The sequence below is a fragment of the Phalacrocorax carbo genome, chromosome 8, assembly GCF_963921805.1.
Source record: "Phalacrocorax carbo chromosome 8, bPhaCar2.1, whole genome shotgun sequence".
In the NCBI taxonomy this organism is placed as follows: domain Eukaryota; kingdom Metazoa; phylum Chordata; class Aves; order Suliformes; family Phalacrocoracidae; genus Phalacrocorax; species Phalacrocorax carbo.
In genome coordinates, this window is record NC_087520.1 from 45825894 (window position 1) to 45843907 (window position 18014).

Genomic DNA, 18014 nt, shown 5'->3' on the forward strand with positions numbered 1-18014 from the left:
GATACCCCCTTCTCGTCTTTGTACAGGACTACCAAGGTACTGCATAAGGCCATAAGGCTGGGACTGGGAGAGCTGCGCACGCCTCTGCGGCGCTGAGGGTGGCTCCTGCCGTCTCGCAGCTGCCCTTGGCAGAGGGAGCGGACGGCGGCTGCCCGAGGGGTCTGCCTGGAGTCACCGTCATCCCGACCAGCCCGAATAGCGACTCTCTGGAAAGCCACCATGCAGCCCTTGGGTGAGCTGCGACCCCTCTCTTATGTAGGACATAGGGCTTACGGGTACTGCCAGTAATAAGAAATCAGAAGTCATTGTTGCCTCCGTTTATTCTGAGCATCTTACATGATCTGACTTCTGTCCACAGCTAATCGGTAGTAAGATCCTAAGTGTCTTTAGGAGCTGGCACTGACACAAAGTTACTAAAAGATTAATATATTTGAGGAAATAGTTCTCAAATGCAGGTGCTTCCAATTTGCACCTTTCATCAGTAGCAGTGCCAGGATGTATTTTGCCCGCTCTCCTCCCTGAGGCCGTGGTGGTGCTGCTCCGCACACGCCTCCTCACATCTATTCGAAACCAGATTGCCAGGCCTACAGGGAACAATTTTCCGGGGTATTTATTTGTTTCCTGAATAGGCACTTGGGACACTGGCATCTCTTGATAATCCTGATAATACAGGAGCAGAACTGCAAGGGCTTCTGACAGTGCAATACACCACAGTATTCCCGGAGTAAAATTAAAACGTGCAAATTATCAAAGATACAATCCATAGCATCCATGAAATCTGGAGCTCCCCATTGAAATATGACAAGACAGAATGCGGGAACGTATAGTGTGGAGCCAACCGTCACCACTCAGGTGGGACATCTTGGGGCTACGATAAATAGTTCTCTGTAAATATCGTTTTGGTTCTTAGTAGTAATCAAAAGATCAGACAATATGCGGAATTGTTAGGAAAGCAGAGAAAGAACATAAACATCATTGTGCCTCTGTATACGCTGCTTATGTGCCTGCCTCTTAAATAATCCCTGCGATTCTGGTCCTCTCTCAAAAAAGGTACGAGGGAATGGGAAGAAGCTCAGAGAAGTGCAAGAAAGGGGATCCAAGTAGGGAACAGCTTCCAGGCCGGGAAAGAGCACGAAGCAGGCTAGGTCCCACCAGTCTGGAAGAGGCAACTGGCATGCAATGCGGTGACCGTCATAAAATCGTAATTTAATGGCCGGGGTAAACAGGGAATGCCTCTCCGCCGTCCGTCCAGGCACCAGAATGAGGGAGCATCGAATGAAAATTGCAGTCAGAAAGTTAAAAACAGGCAAAGAAATGAAGCCATTCCTTCACACAAGACAAAAAATTACGCTGCGCGGCTCTTCTGTAGCAAGGCTGGAGGTGCTGGCAGTACGTGGGTTCAAAAAGCAGCCGAACAGCTTTATGGGAGAAGAATCCACTGAGGACTACTAAAAAGTGGAATGTGACTTGTAGTTCAGGAAGTCCTTTAATCACAAGTTGGTGGTGGCTTCTGGGGAAGCATCACTGCTCACTTATTTCATACTCTTGCCTACAGGGCTCCGTTACTGGTTGCTCTTGATGACAGGATATTGGCTGGATGGACCATTAATTTAATTTATCTTCTTATAATCTCTTAACTAGTGTAGAAATGTGACATATCTAGCTCAGTTGCAATACTTTCCCAATATGGCAGGTCTTAGAAATCTGTAACGAATATGCCATCGTTACATCTTTATAGGACAGCTGAGGTACCTGCAATCATAGGTGTTTGTCGTCAGAAGAGCAGAGAAATCTCCTGAGACTTCCTTTCGGTCACATCTTGAACTAGGTGCATACTATGGCCTGCGATAGATCAAAAACCGTACATTTATCAAAATCCTGATGTTAATGTTATCCCGAATTCTGGCAATGTCTCTCGCCTCCTGGTCTGGTAATTTCTTTTGGTCTTGGAAAGTAATTTCAAATGGTGCAGAAGGCACCACAGGTAGCCCACGGTTCCGTCGCGCTTGGTCTGACCGCGGGACACCCATGGCAGAGCGTGGGGTCTGGCCGTCGCGCTGGGGCGTGGACGCTGTTGGGAAGCTCCTGGGTTGATCACCGGGAGTTTTTGACCAGGCTGGAAAGGGCAGCCCAGAGCTGGCCACGAGCCAGCAAGCTCCCAGCCGGTAACGGGCCCGAGCCACGCGGAGCTGGGGAGCTCCATCAAGCGAGGGAAACCCTGCGTCGATACGCAGCTCTGCGGGGTCAGTCCATGAACTGCCTTCAGAGGGTTTCCGACCCGCCATCCAGCTCTCCAGCGGCAGCCGCGCCGCCTGTGGCTGCTGTCGGCCCCTTCCATCACCTCCCAGGCTGGCAGCTTTCCAATAAAGCCGATACCCCCTCCCCCGGGGTACGGCCATCAGCGGGAGGTGGGCATTGTCCCTTTACTCCAGCAATTTGAGGACAATGTTGGCTTACACTCCATTAGCAGGCGGACACCGACCCCTGACCCTGGCATTGACCGGCGGCCGCTGGCGGGTGGGCGCGGGGCAGTTAAGGTGGTCCAGCGCAGTTCCTCAGCGCGGCCCTGGGCAGGGGGGTGCCCCAGGCTGGCGGGGAGCAAGTGGAGAGGTTGCGAAGAGGAGGTGCAGACCGGGGGCGCGTTCACATGACAACACCCCTAGAGCAATCTGCGTGAGTGTCCGGGTTTCAAGTGCAGAGTTTTGATGGACGGTTACAACATCCTCTGGTATCAGATTCAGTCAGAACATGCTGAAAGGTGCTGGTGTGTGCTGGAGGGACACTAGCCCTGCGTCTTTTCGCTGGGACTAGGTGCCTGCGGTGTGTCCGCGCCAGCCAGCCCAGACGCTCCCTGTTCTGGGAACATCCCCGCTCGAGGGCTTGGCGCGGCTCCGCTCCGGGCGGGTGCAGACCCCCTGCGGCAGGGCACCCCCAGCAGTCCCAAAAGTAAATCAGCCGGAAAACCTGACCACGTTCCACCCAAACCAGGTTGTCTGACTTGAACTTCCCGTCACTTGTCTAAGCTTTTCCCTGTTGAGGACTTAAAGGCCTCCCCATCAATAAACACATTAGCTCATTAAACATGTGGATGCCTTTCCTTCTCCGGATTAACCCTTCGGGAGCTGGGGCTTCCTTTGGATTTGTTAGGATATTGATCACAGATCATGTTTGCCTTTCAAACTCTCTTTCTGCTTTGGACTTGACAGATAGTTTCAGTGTTGCAGTCAAGCAGCAAATTCGCTGCAGCCACACGAGGAAGGGAGCTGCAGTGAACAGCCCGCCCTCTGCTTCTCCTGGGGCACAAGAGATGCCTCTGCTATAACCTCCAAAGGAAACGTGCTCACCGTCATCTGGAGACACTCGTTCTTATAAGGTGTTGCTAATTAAGCAAATACTGAAATGTTAAACAGTGTCAGATGTAATATGTGTGTATTTTCAGTATTAGCAAGAATTGTACTGAATTAAATTAAAATATGCTTTAGCCTAATTTAGCTTTTCTTTTCCTATTGAAAATCATACTCCTTTTCAGTAAGTGTCTGTAAATGTGCATGAAAATTTAAAAGGAGGCCAACTGAGATAGCCCCACTGTTTCTGGTTAAGAACAGATTAAAGAAGCTCTTAGGAGAATGCCTTAGAAGAAACTTTGCAAAATGGAAAGGTCGTATTTTATGACCCTGCTGACCCAAATGGATGCAAAGGTATCAGAATTAGTGACCTATCCTGAAAGCAGATCTTCTGGCTCTTGCGTGCGCGTGGTAAGCTCATTCTCTCAGTTCCCAGAACCTGCCTGAGGTTCTGGAGTAGAACGTACGCTCGTTTTAGTTCAGGCTACTTGCGACCGCACCTCTCATATATGTCGCGTCCCACTTGTATGCAGTTCTTACAAGGCTGGGATTAATTATACTTTCGGTGCTGCCGCTGGTTCGCGATGTCATACTCAGGAAGACACGTCACTTCCCCGCTCCAGGGTGGTGGTGACAGGTCCCTGCTCGTTTCAAAGGCATGTTGAGAGGATCAGTTAACACTTTTCCATCATTTGCACTATATTAAGTATGGAGCGTCTCGATGCTTAGCTGCTACATGAATAACAGCGTAGTGCGCGGGGCCTATTGATCAGGCTCCTCCGCATGAGCCTGCGCGGCCACCTGTCCTCCGAGAGGCCTGATCCTGCGCCTCTCCATGGGGAAGCGGAGTCTTGCTCCCGCGGAGAGTATCTGCTTAAGAGGATTTCCTTTCTCATGCAGGGACAGCAGTAGCCATGCCAATAAGGGTGGGAGCGATTATGAGAGATTGACTGGTGGAATATAATCCCTGTGCGATGCTGATCGGATCTGGTGAAGATTGCGTTTCGAAGGTAGCAGCTCATCCTGCTCCAGGAGTGGCGTTCCACCCATAAATAGGGCTTTAATGAGATCCGACAGGCCTGATTTCTCTGGTGATACAGTAAAACAACACAACCAATTCTGATGGTTTGGGGTCCTGACCTTTAACAAGGACTTGCGACGCAGGGCAAACTGCCCAAGAGAGATGGAGGGGCAGGAGGCCAGGGGGACAAGGTCGGCAGATAATGAAGTGGTCAGCATTGGATTTCTGTCACTCACGGTGGTTAAGTACAACAGAGAGGGACTTCAGCAAAAGAAACTGTGAAAGAGCACATAGAGAAAATAACAGAGACCAGGGAATTTGGGGAGGATTTCAGTTACCTTTCACTGTGAACTCGAACAGTCCAAGTGACTGCGGTAATGAAGAGGGTGAGTGCAGAAATCATGCAAAGAGAGCGAAAGAACAAGGAGGGAGCAAGAGAGATTAAAGTGAACGGAGAAGGAAATCCAAGGGGGCTTGTCCTTTGAGCGAGTGCTGCAGTCAGGTGCTGAGACCCAGAGAAAGGAAAGGAAGCAGCTGCAGCAGCAAAACAGAGGTCTAGACCAGAGGTGAGCGAAGACGGAGCCCTTGGTTTACCCAGCCAGCGCTGTGGCAGCCCTTTGTGGCCGTGGGACGCTCCTGCCCTCCGCGGCAGGGGAGGATGCTCCTGGGCGCTGTCCTGGCTGGGGACCTGCGTACAGCGGGTCGTGGAGCTGACGGCCGCCGAGGAGCAACGCCCTGGCCGTGCCTCCTTCAGCCAAGGCGCTTCCAGCCTCGGCCTGTCCCTGGCGCTGGGAACTCCTCTGGGGCGGCAGGCGTGCCTTGTCTCCTTTTAGGCTCCTCTGTGCTGCTAGATATAAATTTAGTGGGACGATTAGCTGAGAAAACAACCCACGTGGTATCACACTACCTGCTGGGAATTCGAAGAGCAAAACAATGAAATATAGAGGAAAATAGGAAGGCATTGACAGGTGATTGTGTCCGGATTTAAGATCTGTTTCCTTTTCAAGTGTCCTCCTTTAGACCTGTTTTTAACAGAAATATTTCATTACGATTTTGCTAACGTGTCTACCTGGGCTACAAGTGTTAGAAATTAAATGCATTCGACCTGGACGCTGAAGAATTTTGTTACTGCGCAGCAGCCCCAAAATTAAGCTGACCAGAAACAACAGTGAAAATGGAAAGTCTGGACACGTTATTCACATCCAGACACGAACACAATGACAGATAGGATGCTAAACGCAACTAAAATGATAAGTGATGAGCAGGAAAATACATTTTTAAAAGACTTTAGACTCGGTAGCCCAAGCTAGTTTTTTTTACATGAAGAAAAAACATAATACATTGTTCCAACATTGCTGATCCATTTAGACACATTCAAACCGCAAGGCCTACAAAGAACAAAATCATTAAATCAGATGTGTACAGTAGTTTCTTATACAGAGTAAAATAACCTTTAGTCTCAGCTAGGCAGCTTTAAGAATGATTGCGGAGAACGGCCTGCATCTATATCGGCTTCAGACAACGAAAGGTTTGCTCTTCAGTTGTTTTTTTTCTTTATTTGGGTGTCTTATTGTTGCTTCTTTTCTTTTGTAAATGTGAACATTGAAGCCAGACAACCTGTTAGAGAGGTGAATTGCTTGATTACACTGCATTGTTTTAATTTGTCTTTGGATGAATTCTCATAAGCTTTCATGAGAAAATCTCCCATTAGAAGCATTCATTTAATTTAAGAACAGTTGGGAGAGGAAGGGTTGAGATGACAGATGGAGACTGTGGGTGTCTTATAAGAGAGAGCTGAGCTTTTTGTATTTATCTTTCTGTGGCACATAGTTGCTGTTCTCTGCTGCTTCCATTTTTTTAATCTGTGCTTTTTTGTGCAGTATTTCTTAGAAATCTCTCCTCTTTTGTACATAAGTCTAATAGATTTCATTAGTTTTTCCTGTACTGTGTCAGCTTTAAAACATAACAATATAACACAGTATAGAGATGCAGCCTGGTAAGAAAGCAGAATAAAATAGGCTAAGGCTTAACATGTGGATTTCAATCCAGTTTTGAGTTGCGTAGTATTTAGCGGGAAAACATACTGAAATGTAGAACTGATTTCTGCACTAAATCATCTAACTGTTTGTCCAGCGAGCGGTGCGCACGTGCTGAAGGCAGTTTTCTAGCCGTGCCGATGCTTTCGCCTCGTACTTCAAGGTTCACCATCAGAAAGTGGCCTAAATCTCACGTTTAACTTTCAGTATAAAAGTAAAAGGTTTCAAAGCACTGACCTTAAAAAAGCATGTATATAAAAATTGTAGGATTTCTGAATGTAAATGCGCACCGTCAGTGCTTGCGGCCCAGGCAATTGGGCTTGCAGAAGCTGGGTGAGCACCAGATACCTTTAACAGAGTAAGTGAGGCAGCAACAGAAATGAGGGCAATAGCTTTGTTTTATAAATACCTAAAATATCAACATACACAAATGCAGATACATCCATGTGAAGAGTCCAGCTGCTGACGATATTTTGATACTCAGATCCCTGATTTGTGACTCTTTTAACAGTCTTTAAGTTATAATGACAAATAATTTGTGAGTTGGGATGCCTGTGCATTAGGTTCTGCCAGGCCCCTTCACGGAACTAATTAAAATTTAAAAGTTAAATTAAATCCTGTTAAAGTAAGATGGAAAACAGTGAAATGTTTGTTCTATATAAAACTTGCTTTGCTCTGCATTGTACGAAGCAAGCTATAAATACAGGGCAAAAATTTCAAACATTAGTCTGACTTGTTCTCACTATGTTACACATGAATGTATTTGCATCCATATGCGCTATCCCTGAATTTGCATTGCACGTAACAAACCAGTTGATATGAGAAGCAAAGTACATTCATTAGATTTTTTGTTACCTTTCCATGGAGTTTTTAACTTAATATGACCATTCCAGAGTTCCAGCTTTTCCCTTACCCTTCACAATTTCTGAATTATTTGGCCACTCTCTGTTCAAATAATCAAACCTCTTTTCCAAGGCTCCACCATCTCTCGCCCCGGTTACCACAGCCACTCCTTTTTGTCATCCCACGCATTTCAGTCCACATAAAATACACTGCTATAACAGTCTTTTCAGTATTTGATTTGTCCATTTTATCCCTTCAGATCTCTTGTTCTTTCTCCATCCCTCCGTCCTAACAAGTCGAGCTCCAAGTTCACCACCTCCAATCCTTCCCCTCCCTGTTTAAGTTCATGTTCCCGTAGTCTCTCCATCAGCTTCATCAGAGATTGAACCTCTACACTTATTTCTCTTAGTCTTTTAATCTCATGAAAACATCTCCGTACATTCTTCCATCTGTATCACCTACATCACTTCCCACAAACTGAGCTGCAAACCTTCTGCTTTCTCCTCTTTGAAGTCAGCACTGGACCTACACGCCTTGGCTTTTCTCTCTTTAAGCTGTGGTCTCCCATGCGGATACCGGAGCTGTACTCCATCACCGTAATACCGAGCTCATTAAGGACCTGCGTGGTGAGCTTGATTCGGCCACCGCTGCTGCTGAAAGGACAGGAACGGACTCATTTGCTCTGTGGGAAAGGGCAGCATCCTACTTTACTTGGGGATGGTTGGCAGTGTTGCACGGCTGCCTTTCCTCTTGCAGTCTGCAAGGAGACATCTCATCCCGGTTAGCTCCCTTGGACCCCCGACCTGCTCCTCCCCTTGTCAATACTCCAGCTCTGTAGGACACACTAACCAGCTTCCTCCTCTTCCTCGGGGTGTTGCTGGCTCCGTTACAAACTCCTCCCCAGTAGATTTTCTACTATCAGCTGCCCCAACCCTGGAAACCATTATCCTGTGGCCCATTGTCTTCAGGGACAGATGGGTAGACAGGGACATTCCTACATCTGTCTTTTCCTGCTGTCCTGATTTATTACTCTGTAAAATAATAAAATGTTAAAAAGGTTGAACCTGAACTGAAGCTGTGACTATGACCCTATTAATCAAACCGTTGGAGAATTACTTTATATTAGGTGCCTTAAACGCACTGATCCAGTCCACTAAAAGTCAGTCTGAAACGTAGCCTAAATACTGAGTGTTGGGCCCGGGAAAAGCAATTCTTGATTGCTTTGTGTTGTCTTACAGTGTACGACCGTACAGTGTAACAGACCCCAAAGCAGCACTAATGCGAGCGATTCAGAGAGGAAGACAGTCAAAAGCTGCCCTGATGTGCCGAGGAGGAGGCAGGCAGCTACAGGAGAGCTCCTCGGCCTCCTCCTGACGCAGGGTGATGCCGCCCTGTTTATGAGCACGGTCCATACAGTAAGATTTCATAATGTGGCACATCATTTAGAGAGCCATTATGTATGTATTTTGAATGCTGAAGTCCTTCCCGATGCAGAGACACCTCCGGACTGGAAATGGGAGCATGGTCACAGTGGTGTCAGCTGGCAGTTTCAGGCGGAAATGAGACCACACAGCATCTCACCAACTTTTTGAAACTACTTTTGTTGAGCTATAATTCTTAAAACTTTCTGCACATTCAGGATTTGAAACAGGCTCTGTGGCAGTCACTGGTCCCACACTGGCACGAAAAGTGTCTCCAGCCGACAGAGCCTGGCGCTGGAAAATCTGTGCTGCTTCTCCATGCCAAGCGAGTGACTCTCCCCCTGGTCCTAGCAGGACCTCAGGGGAAAGGGGCTGAAATCAAGTTGTTGTTCTCTCTCTGTGAAGTAGGTATTTAAGTACTGGCCATGTGAGGGTACTCCGTGAACCCTCCCCACACCGTTCCCGCTTCCCATGACGAAGAGCTGGTGGGGCCGGTGGCAGGCGCCGCAGCAGGGCAGCACGCGGGGCCGATGTGCAGGCTCGGCGTGCAAGCTCAGCACACAGGGCCGGCATGCAGGCTCGTCAGGCTCTCCTGCTCCGCCAGCCATCACGAGCGTCTCTTATCTCAGCCGTCGATGCCATGCTCGCTTGATGTCTCAGTTCCGGAGCAGAGACGCTCCAGCTGCTATCTGGGAAGGCTCTGGCCCCAAAAATATTTAGTTAGCAGCCATTCAGTTAAGTGGAATTGACTTTTTATCGGCTTTCCTCTGCACGTCTGCCACCAGCGAAGGCCGTTTCCTCCTTCCCTCTTCTCTGCCTGTCAGTCCGCTCCACATTCCTATCGGCAGCCGTTAGCTCTGATCAATACTAACCACTGTGTAACAGCTCACGCATGGCTGCCTTAGTTTGCATCGATCAGCCCCTTCTTCCAACAGGTAGCGGCTATTTGAGGCAACGACTTGAGATAAACACCTACTTTTACTTCAGGCTAATTCATTACAGAGGGTCTTCAAGGAGACCGGTGCCCTACTTCAGAGACTTGCAGAGATTGAGACTCACAGCAACTTCTCTCCTGCCTGAGATTATAAGAGACCAGGTTATTTTCCCCATCCCTTCTGAAATCCAGCCTGTAAAAACGATGCTTTCCAAATACTTTCAAAGGACCTGGCCTGAAAATTACATCTCAAACTATTCTACTCAGGAGAGCTGGGTGGTCCAGAAAATTAAGAGTGCGAGCGCTGATTAGAATCGGGACGGGATGACCGGCTGGGCAGTAGGCATCTCGCGACCGTGCCGTCACAGCTCCTCACCGGCAGAGGCTCTTCTGTCACAGTTCAGTGTCCCCACGAGCCCCACATGCTCCAGTGGGATGCAGCATCCCCGGCCTCCAAAAGAGCCAGCCCTGACCCAGCACCCAGGCACCGGCCGCAGCTCCCGCGGGGCTGGCTGGGAGCCACGGGGCACCCACGGGAGGAGGCTCGCTGCGTGAGGGGGCATAGCCTAGAAACTACATCAGTACTAGCAAACATTTAGCCTGCTGATAAATCAGATTATTCTGCTGAAGCGTAAGGCACACAGGCTCCAGGACAGCATCTTTGGTCCATCTGTCCTGCTTAAATGCCATCACATAACACAGAGCTACAGCGCTATGAACATCGACAGGAGGAATCTCCACAGGACTGACTGGCAAACGGCAGCATGCTGGCAGTCTTACGTCTCCTGTACTTGCTGCTGTCCGAAAACTGCCAGCGTTTAGGAAAGCAGCAACCGTTTTGAAGGAATCCTAACAGCTGTCGTTGCACAGACACGCTCACTCCACATGCACGCTCCCGAACAAGAGCCTGCTTTGCAGCTCTGATCTGTAGGCTTGGGGAGGGGAGGGGAGCACGCACAAAAGCAAGTGCCTTTGCCAAAGGTGAAGGTGCAGTTCTTAACCCGCCTGCTAAAAAGCCCGTAGATCAGACGTGTCCAGCCTGGAAAGCCTCTCAGAGAAGCTGCAAACGCCTTTTCTGGTCCGTGTATACCCGTGCCAGTTACGGAGGCAGAAGGGCCGCAGGGCTGCTACGGCAGCTACAAACTTCCCAGTGAAACGAGTGTTTATTATTATAGGTTTGATGCCGTTCCCGAAAGGACCTAATCAACAAGTAATAAGGCCTCAAGAGAGCAATTAGAAACCTGAACTTTAACTCCCTCATAACCACAGTGTAGAAAGCAACTTCTGCTTTGGTTTGGGGTATGCAGCCTGGAGTGTCACTGAGGAAGAAATACTGAAAATCTGAAATACAAAACAATTGCAGATGAGTATTTGAATTTGAACCATGAGCTACAAGATTAGTTTCTGTGGCAGGGTGAATGTCTGCCTGGCAAAAAGCACTAATGGTTTGGGGAGATTCATGCCAAAATATACAGCCTCTATCGTATCTGGTTGTTTTCAATGCTTCTTTCTAGCTGTAGGCAATCACCGAGGATGTTCGGTGCCTGCATACTTGCGGCATCTGCCACTCTTTAGGGGAAAAAAAAATTACCTCACTTTTCCCACGTGTAAAACAACAATAATATCGCCTAAATGCAGAAGCTTGAGACGCTTGGTTTATTTGAAACTTGTTTTGAATACTTTGGATAGTACATTTCAGACAGGAACTGCACATTGAGTAATTCTTGCCGTAGAGAGGTCACGTGGCTACTGGAAAGCAAAAAATTGCATAAGAATATGTCCGTGTAGCACGGCTGCATCCGTGAGTATTGCCCAAGAGGGCTGGTATTCCTTACTGCCTGCCTGAGAGCAGGAGGAAGCACTTGGCTTTGCAGGTCTTTACACAGAGCCGTGGCAACGCTGATGTGCACCCACAGATTGTTACCATTCATGTTATTTGAAACTTAAGAGGTGCGTTTCTAGAATATGTTACAGAGTTAAAGTTCTTTTTTTTCAAATTTTTTCCCCAAATACTGTGTTTGAAGGCCATTTCCCCTGGCAGAACTTGTGTCTGTATGTAGAGGAGAGAGCTGTGACTGTCACACGTTTCGGCAGGAGCTCTGGAGAGAAAGCAAATGCCGTTGTGATACGGGAAGCTACGCAGGAAAAATTTCTCGTGCACCTATAAGATTGGTTGTCCGTTTTGAATTTCCTGATGCTTTAGCAGCCTTAGTGGGTTTCTAGATCACAGCAGGATGCGCAGACTGACCTCTGTGTAGTGGTAGTCGGTGCCTTGTGAGAGGATTAGGAAGCGCCTCTTTTTTTTTTTTACGTTATTGGCTGTTGCAAGTCCTCCCTTTCTGGTGAGCGAGGGGTTGGGGCAACCAAGCGTGCTGCAGGGAGCATCCTGAGCGCGTCTACGGCACGCATCTCCGTTGCGTGTCCAGCAGCACTGGCCCAGCTTGGCGGAGGCTTAAACCCAACAGGATGAAACCGATGCTGTCTGGCTAGGAGAAACAGCTGAAGAAGTTGGCAGTGGCGGTTTCTGCTGCTCCGCTGACAAGGACAGCACCTGCCTGCCAACACTGCCTCTTCTGACCAGCTCAGAACTAGTATTTTTCCTGTTGTGTTGTTGTCAATGCACAAGTAAAAATAATACTGAGTAAATAGTGAGAACCAGGAGAGACACTGCTGTAAGGAGGAAGAAGTACTGCTTAATTGTTCCTAGGAGAGAGAGCAGGGATATCCCTTCACTGAAGCGAGTGTCATGCCATCAGGGATGATCAATATCACGTGGAAATGGGATGAAACTCCAGGAGCATGCTGTAGAGCAGCGTCCAGGGGAGACACTTTAATATACTCTAGTTTTCTCTGGCAGGTACAAAAAGCCACCAGGCGCTGGCAGCACGCGTATGGCTTGTCACGGCACTCGGCTGGCTGCGGTTACAGGAGGGGCACAAGGCTTTTGCAGCCAACAGTTACAGAGCTGTCGAGGTGAGGTCCTGCTCTCTTTCGGAGGTGGGAGCACCGAACCCAGAGCAGAGCGGCACACTTCCCACTCAGACTTGCACCTGGGGGTGCTGGGGGTGCCTCCGCGGTCCTGTACCGAGCCCGGGATGCCATGGCCCGGTGCAGGAGCCAGGACCCTGCCAGCCGCCGTGCCAGGGGAGGGGGAGAATTGAGCAGACCCAGGAGCTTGAAGATTGAGGTGAACTTTTAGATATCCCAGCCTTAAACAAATGTAAGGTCTTGAAAAACCTCATTTGATGTATAAAATGGAGCCAGCAGAGGGAGTGAAATGCAGGGACACTATACTGTCCATGGGAAAAGGAGCCGCTGGGGTTTTGGTCCAGGTGCAGCTGGTTCAATGACGCTTCTCAAAACACACAGTGCGGGCTCATGGGCTCAGTCCAGGGCCACAGGCGATGTGGGTATGGATTAATGGAGGCAGGTTATCCCTTGTAGGAGTGAGAGATTGTCTAACATATCATTGTCAATGTAAGAATAGACATTTTGGGGCTAACGCTGTATGTTTCTAGCAAGAAGAAGGTAACCAGAGAAACCTTAACTTCTCAAATAATTTCTGTTCAGAAATTCAGGGTCTGAGTGCTGTCCCCGTAGGTAGGTTCAAATGCTTTATGTTTCAGTTGTTCAGGCACTGTTCGCATGGTCCTGTCTGTGAATGACCATATAAAATACCAGGGAGAAGCCTAAAACTAAGCATGCTGATGTTGCTCCCTTATTCTCTTATGCCTCCTAAATGTCGTGGTCTTGGAATTATCTTGAGCACTAAAAGGGGGTAGATATGCTTACAAATGGCTTCATGCTGATTTCCTAGTTACTTTTTCAAAACCAGGAATTTTGCAAAGAGATTAGTTCTTCAGCATCCCCTTAGGATTTTTTTAGACTCATCTTTAATGTGTCTTCAAAGACAGAAATACCATTTCCTCTTTTGATTGAGCGTTGGCCATCTTTGTTCACCATTTGATTAGAAGAGATGGGAAGTGATCTTTATTAAACCATTTATAATGTGTGAGCTTCCTCCTAGCAACTGCTGAAGAAGAACTGGCAGGAAAATGCCAACTTCAGTGGTCAGAGACCACCGTGGGGCTTGGACTGAGAGGCACAACACACTCATTTCAGAGTTATTCTTCCAGGGCCTCTGCAGACTCCAGCCGGCATCAGTTTATGCACCGCTGATGTAATCAAGGTTGTATCTGTACTAGAAAGAATAGCACAAAAAAGAGGCTGTATTATTATTTTTTACTCAAGCTGAAATTTCTGAACAGTAATACAATAAAACGCAAATTCTACAGCTGAGGACTCACAAAAGGCCCGTACTCTTTGCCCGAGGACTAGTGTGAGTCTTGCAGCGGGGCCCCAGCGGCGGTTCCCAAGAGCAGGTTTGCTGCCCGCTGCGCCCGCACAGCGCTCGGGCTGTGGCACGGCACGGCAGAGGGAAGCTGCTGCCGATCTGATTCAGAGCGGACGGTCAGGTAAAAGGCGGGAGACTTACGCTGATGTGAACAATCGCAGGAGTATGAGGGGACTCACTTCGGTTTATACCGTGAGGAGGCTTCACTTGTGTTGTCCACCCAGTGGGAAGTTCCAGTCTGAGCGGGCCAGATTTCCCTAAGTATGACTCAAACCTGCTCTTCGCATGTTTCTGTCAGGCATAATGCGGGTTGTTACACTGAGATTTGTTGTTTTGTTGTTGTTTAGGTGACACTGCAAATGAGATAAATTGTAGCTAGGGAGGAAAAAAAAACCCAAACAAAAACCCTAACCAAATAAACAGAAGGTTGGTGAAGCATCTCCTGGAAGTGTGATTTTCTGAAAATCATCCCCAGCCTGGGTATTTTCAGAAAGTTTCCTTTCAAAAAGTGCTAAGTACTCTCTCTTCCAATTAAGGTTAAGAAGAACTAAAGGACATACTTTTTTTCTGCCAGTTCAGTACTATATTTGACACCTGAGGGCAGGGGAATGCTGTTGTGAGTCTTAGCTTTCAGGTTGCTGCTTCATACTTTCAAGAGAGAGAAGATAATTTCCCAGAGATATATGGCGGGGGGGGGGGGGGGGGGGGGGGGGGGGCTTTGAAATATCGAGGCAATCAGTATACACAATAAAGTTGTGCTCTTTTGTATCTGACCTTCCCTATACTGTATCTGTGTACTGTTGACAAAGTTTGCTTCAAAGTTTGCATAAATTAGACTGGGTTTGCTTCCAGTGGGTCTGCCTAGTGATGGTGGCAGGAACAGGCTGTACCTTTGGGACCTCTTCAGGCCTGTCGCTATCTAAAAGTGAGCTGGTCTCACTTGGCACTCTTTTCATCCCAACTGGTGGTCACTCTCCACCTGAAATACAGAGTTTAGGACTTTATTCACATTTACTTTGGCTTTTAATTGATTGTAGCTTTGTAATGTTTTTAGTTAGTGCTTGATTAGTGTACGTGCCCATACGTGCTATCGAGAACTGAAAGTAGCCTTTTAGTCCAAAATGTCTGAACACTTTTGCTGCATAGGGTGCAGATAATGAGTCTGTAATACGTTTATCTCAGCAGTTCCTACTCCTTGGCCGTAACAGCAAGAGCTGGAACTGATGGAGCCTGATGAAGGCATTCAGCACTAGTGTCTCGACAGGGAAGCTTTGCGGTATGGGTGTCTGGTGACCCGTTAGCTCTGCTGCTCTCTTCACTGGGAAAGAAAATTCAGTGTGGAGGTGGTTTGGGATACAAACTGTGGTGTGATCAGCCAGCAGGGTCCCAAAAGTCAATGTAAGGGTCTCCTGGGTCCGTGATATCATTCCAGTAGCCAGGTGTTTGGAGTTGGACTTCTTGCTTTGCAGGACTGTTGGGAAATCTCCAACTTTTTACAGTCTCCTCCTTCCAGTATCCCATGTCGTTTTCAGCCAGAAACTGTTCATATAGTTGTACGTACTATACGCTTTATTTTTAAAAAGTCTTTGAATCAGTGTGTTTATACACCAATTTTCAAAGAAACATTTCTTTTAGCAAAATACAAAAATGTAGCAAGTTGGTAGCCTCAATGATTGTGTTGAATATTGTGGCATTAGCTTAAAATAAGTTTTTCGTCCCTGAAATGAGATTATATTTGTGCCTGGATCAAGCAGTTCTCCACCAGCCTTGAACTTGTTAATGATGAAAGTCAGAATAACCACTGCAATATTGAAAAGGTAAAATGAGAACAAAATGGCATTTGGCCAATGTTTATGAATCACAGAATATGATCATGAAATCATAAGAATAACCACCAAAAGGTAAATAAATTACCCAGCCTACTACTTATTTTCATGTACAGTTTGACACAAAAGCTGAAGCCATGTATGATTTATACCTGTTTTAACAATAATACTCATTCTCCTGAAAGATGGTCAGCACTCAGGCTGCTGTGGGCACTGTGCCAGTTGTTGAAAGGTTAATGTCTCAGCAGCAATACATTAAATTATGAATTATACCAGTCCCAAAATGGAAGGTTATTAGCTCAGTATGTTTAATTAGCCTGGCTCGAACTTTGCCATCTGCTAGCACTGCCCATCACTAATGCACAGCCATGTGGAATGGGAGGGTTGGAAATAAGATGCCAGCAGCAGGAGACCTTCCGCTCCCACGCGTCCAAGCCTCACCTGCTGAGCCTGCCCGGGATGCCGACGCTCCGAGGTCCCTGTAGGTCCAAAGTCTCCCCCACCCGCCCGGCTCTGGCGACGTCCTCCTTGCTAACAGCCAGCCTGACCCCCAGGCCCGCAGAGGCGCTGCCTGCCGCGCAGACCGCCCTGACGTTGCGCGGGGTTCAGGAGCACGAGGAAGATGCGTCGTGTGTCCTCCCGGGTCCTTAGCGCCAGCTCTCCTGCCAAAGCACGTGACTGGTGCTCGTGAACTCCCACTAGAGTTGCGTCCTGGTTCCATAACAGCCCTTACCGTGAGGGGAGAAGGAGGGAAGGTGACGGCCCAACATGTACCTGAGCAACCAACGTGCCAGAAAAAGATGAGCTTTCCCAGGGAGAGGCCTGGAGCTGCAGTGGCCAGAGGCACTGGCAGCGCTGGGACGGCTGCGTCTGGAACCGCAGGGCGTCCTGCAGGCCAGTGCTCGGATATGTAGGAAGCAACAGCTCGTGGTGGTTTTATTTGCACAGCATCTCTTGCCAGTAACTGCACAAGGCTACAATATTTAGTTTTTCAATAAATATTTAAATTTTTCCTCTTTGCTTATTTGTTTTTTTTAAAGAACAAACAGTAAATCCTGTTTATTTTTTTATTAGTTAAAATTACATGATACTTTTAAAATATGATGCTCTAAGTATTACTATAAGTAATTACCATTATTATGAGGGTGCTTCCAGGGGGCTGTGTGCTAGAACTCCGGTCAGAAGTGTGCCCTGGAAAGTGGAATGTACAAACATGGGGGAAGAACCGAAGTCGTAAGAAGCCATACACAGTCTTATTTTTAATTCTTCTTTTCCTAGGTAGGATAACCTTGCCAACGAGGAAAGGAATTTGGACAGACTTGACATACAGCCTGTGCAGCTTCCACTAGATGGGCACTAAAATGAAGAGAGAGTTTATTCATCCTCATCCCGATACAGCCCACCAGAATTAAAAGACGTTTTAACCTACAAGGGAGTTTGGGTCACGCACTTGCTAATCCACCCCACCTGCCTACATAAAGAAGCCTATTGCATTCCTCTGGCGATCAAGTCTCCACATTTCTGGGCTGGATGTGAAGAGTAAAGAAAGACTCTGGCAGAAATTAGGAGGTGTTCAAGTCAGCGTAAGAGACAACACCAGGTAGAGGCTCAATTCCTTTTTCTTCATTTTCTTTCAGTAATTATTTCTTTCCTTCCTTTGAGATTTTGCTGATTCCCTCCTCTTCACATTAGTAAAGCCTCTGTACTTGTACTTCTGGAGCAGGTGGCATGGCCGGAATATCAGAGCAATATGTATTAGAGTAAAACCTGCAGCCAGAAATAGAAAGTAAATGGAAGATGAATTGATCAGAGGAAAGGCAAAGGATGGAGGGGATAAAATAAAGGGAAGGAAAGACAAGAATAATACCTTGCCTGTGTACTACAGTAATTTATTATTTTTATATGGTGCCCAGGGTGTACAGTATCTGCTTTACTGAACAAATGGAAAAAAGAGTTCTCAGCCCCAAACAGCCAACATATTAATTTATAATGTGACAGCCGGACGAAACAAGTAGTCAGGCCAGTGTGACGAGGAATAATTTAGCGCTTGCGGAGCATGAGTTCCTTTACTTTGGTATCTGCACATGTGTATGCCATCAGATCATGGAAGTCTCTTGGTTTTGTAGTAACTTACTGTAGAAGAAAATGTCTCTTTCAGGCAAGTTCGGGGTGGGGAGGAGGTCTGAGGGCGTGGGCAAGTGTTTTATCTGAGGAGCAAAGCAGCTGCCATTTCAA

At 47.5% G+C, this 18014-nt stretch overlaps 1 protein-coding gene across 1 annotated transcript in view; it reads left to right on the plus strand.

Moving 5' to 3' along the window:
- ZFHX3 (zinc finger homeobox 3) overlaps positions 1-18014 on the plus strand; it is a 534089-nt gene that overhangs the window by 331446 nt on the left and 184629 nt on the right. Inside the window, exon 4 of the mRNA XM_064459844.1 lies at positions 17058-17379. The gene's annotated coding sequence lies outside the window, so the exon portion shown is untranslated. The remainder of the gene's footprint in view (positions 1-17057; positions 17380-18014) is intronic.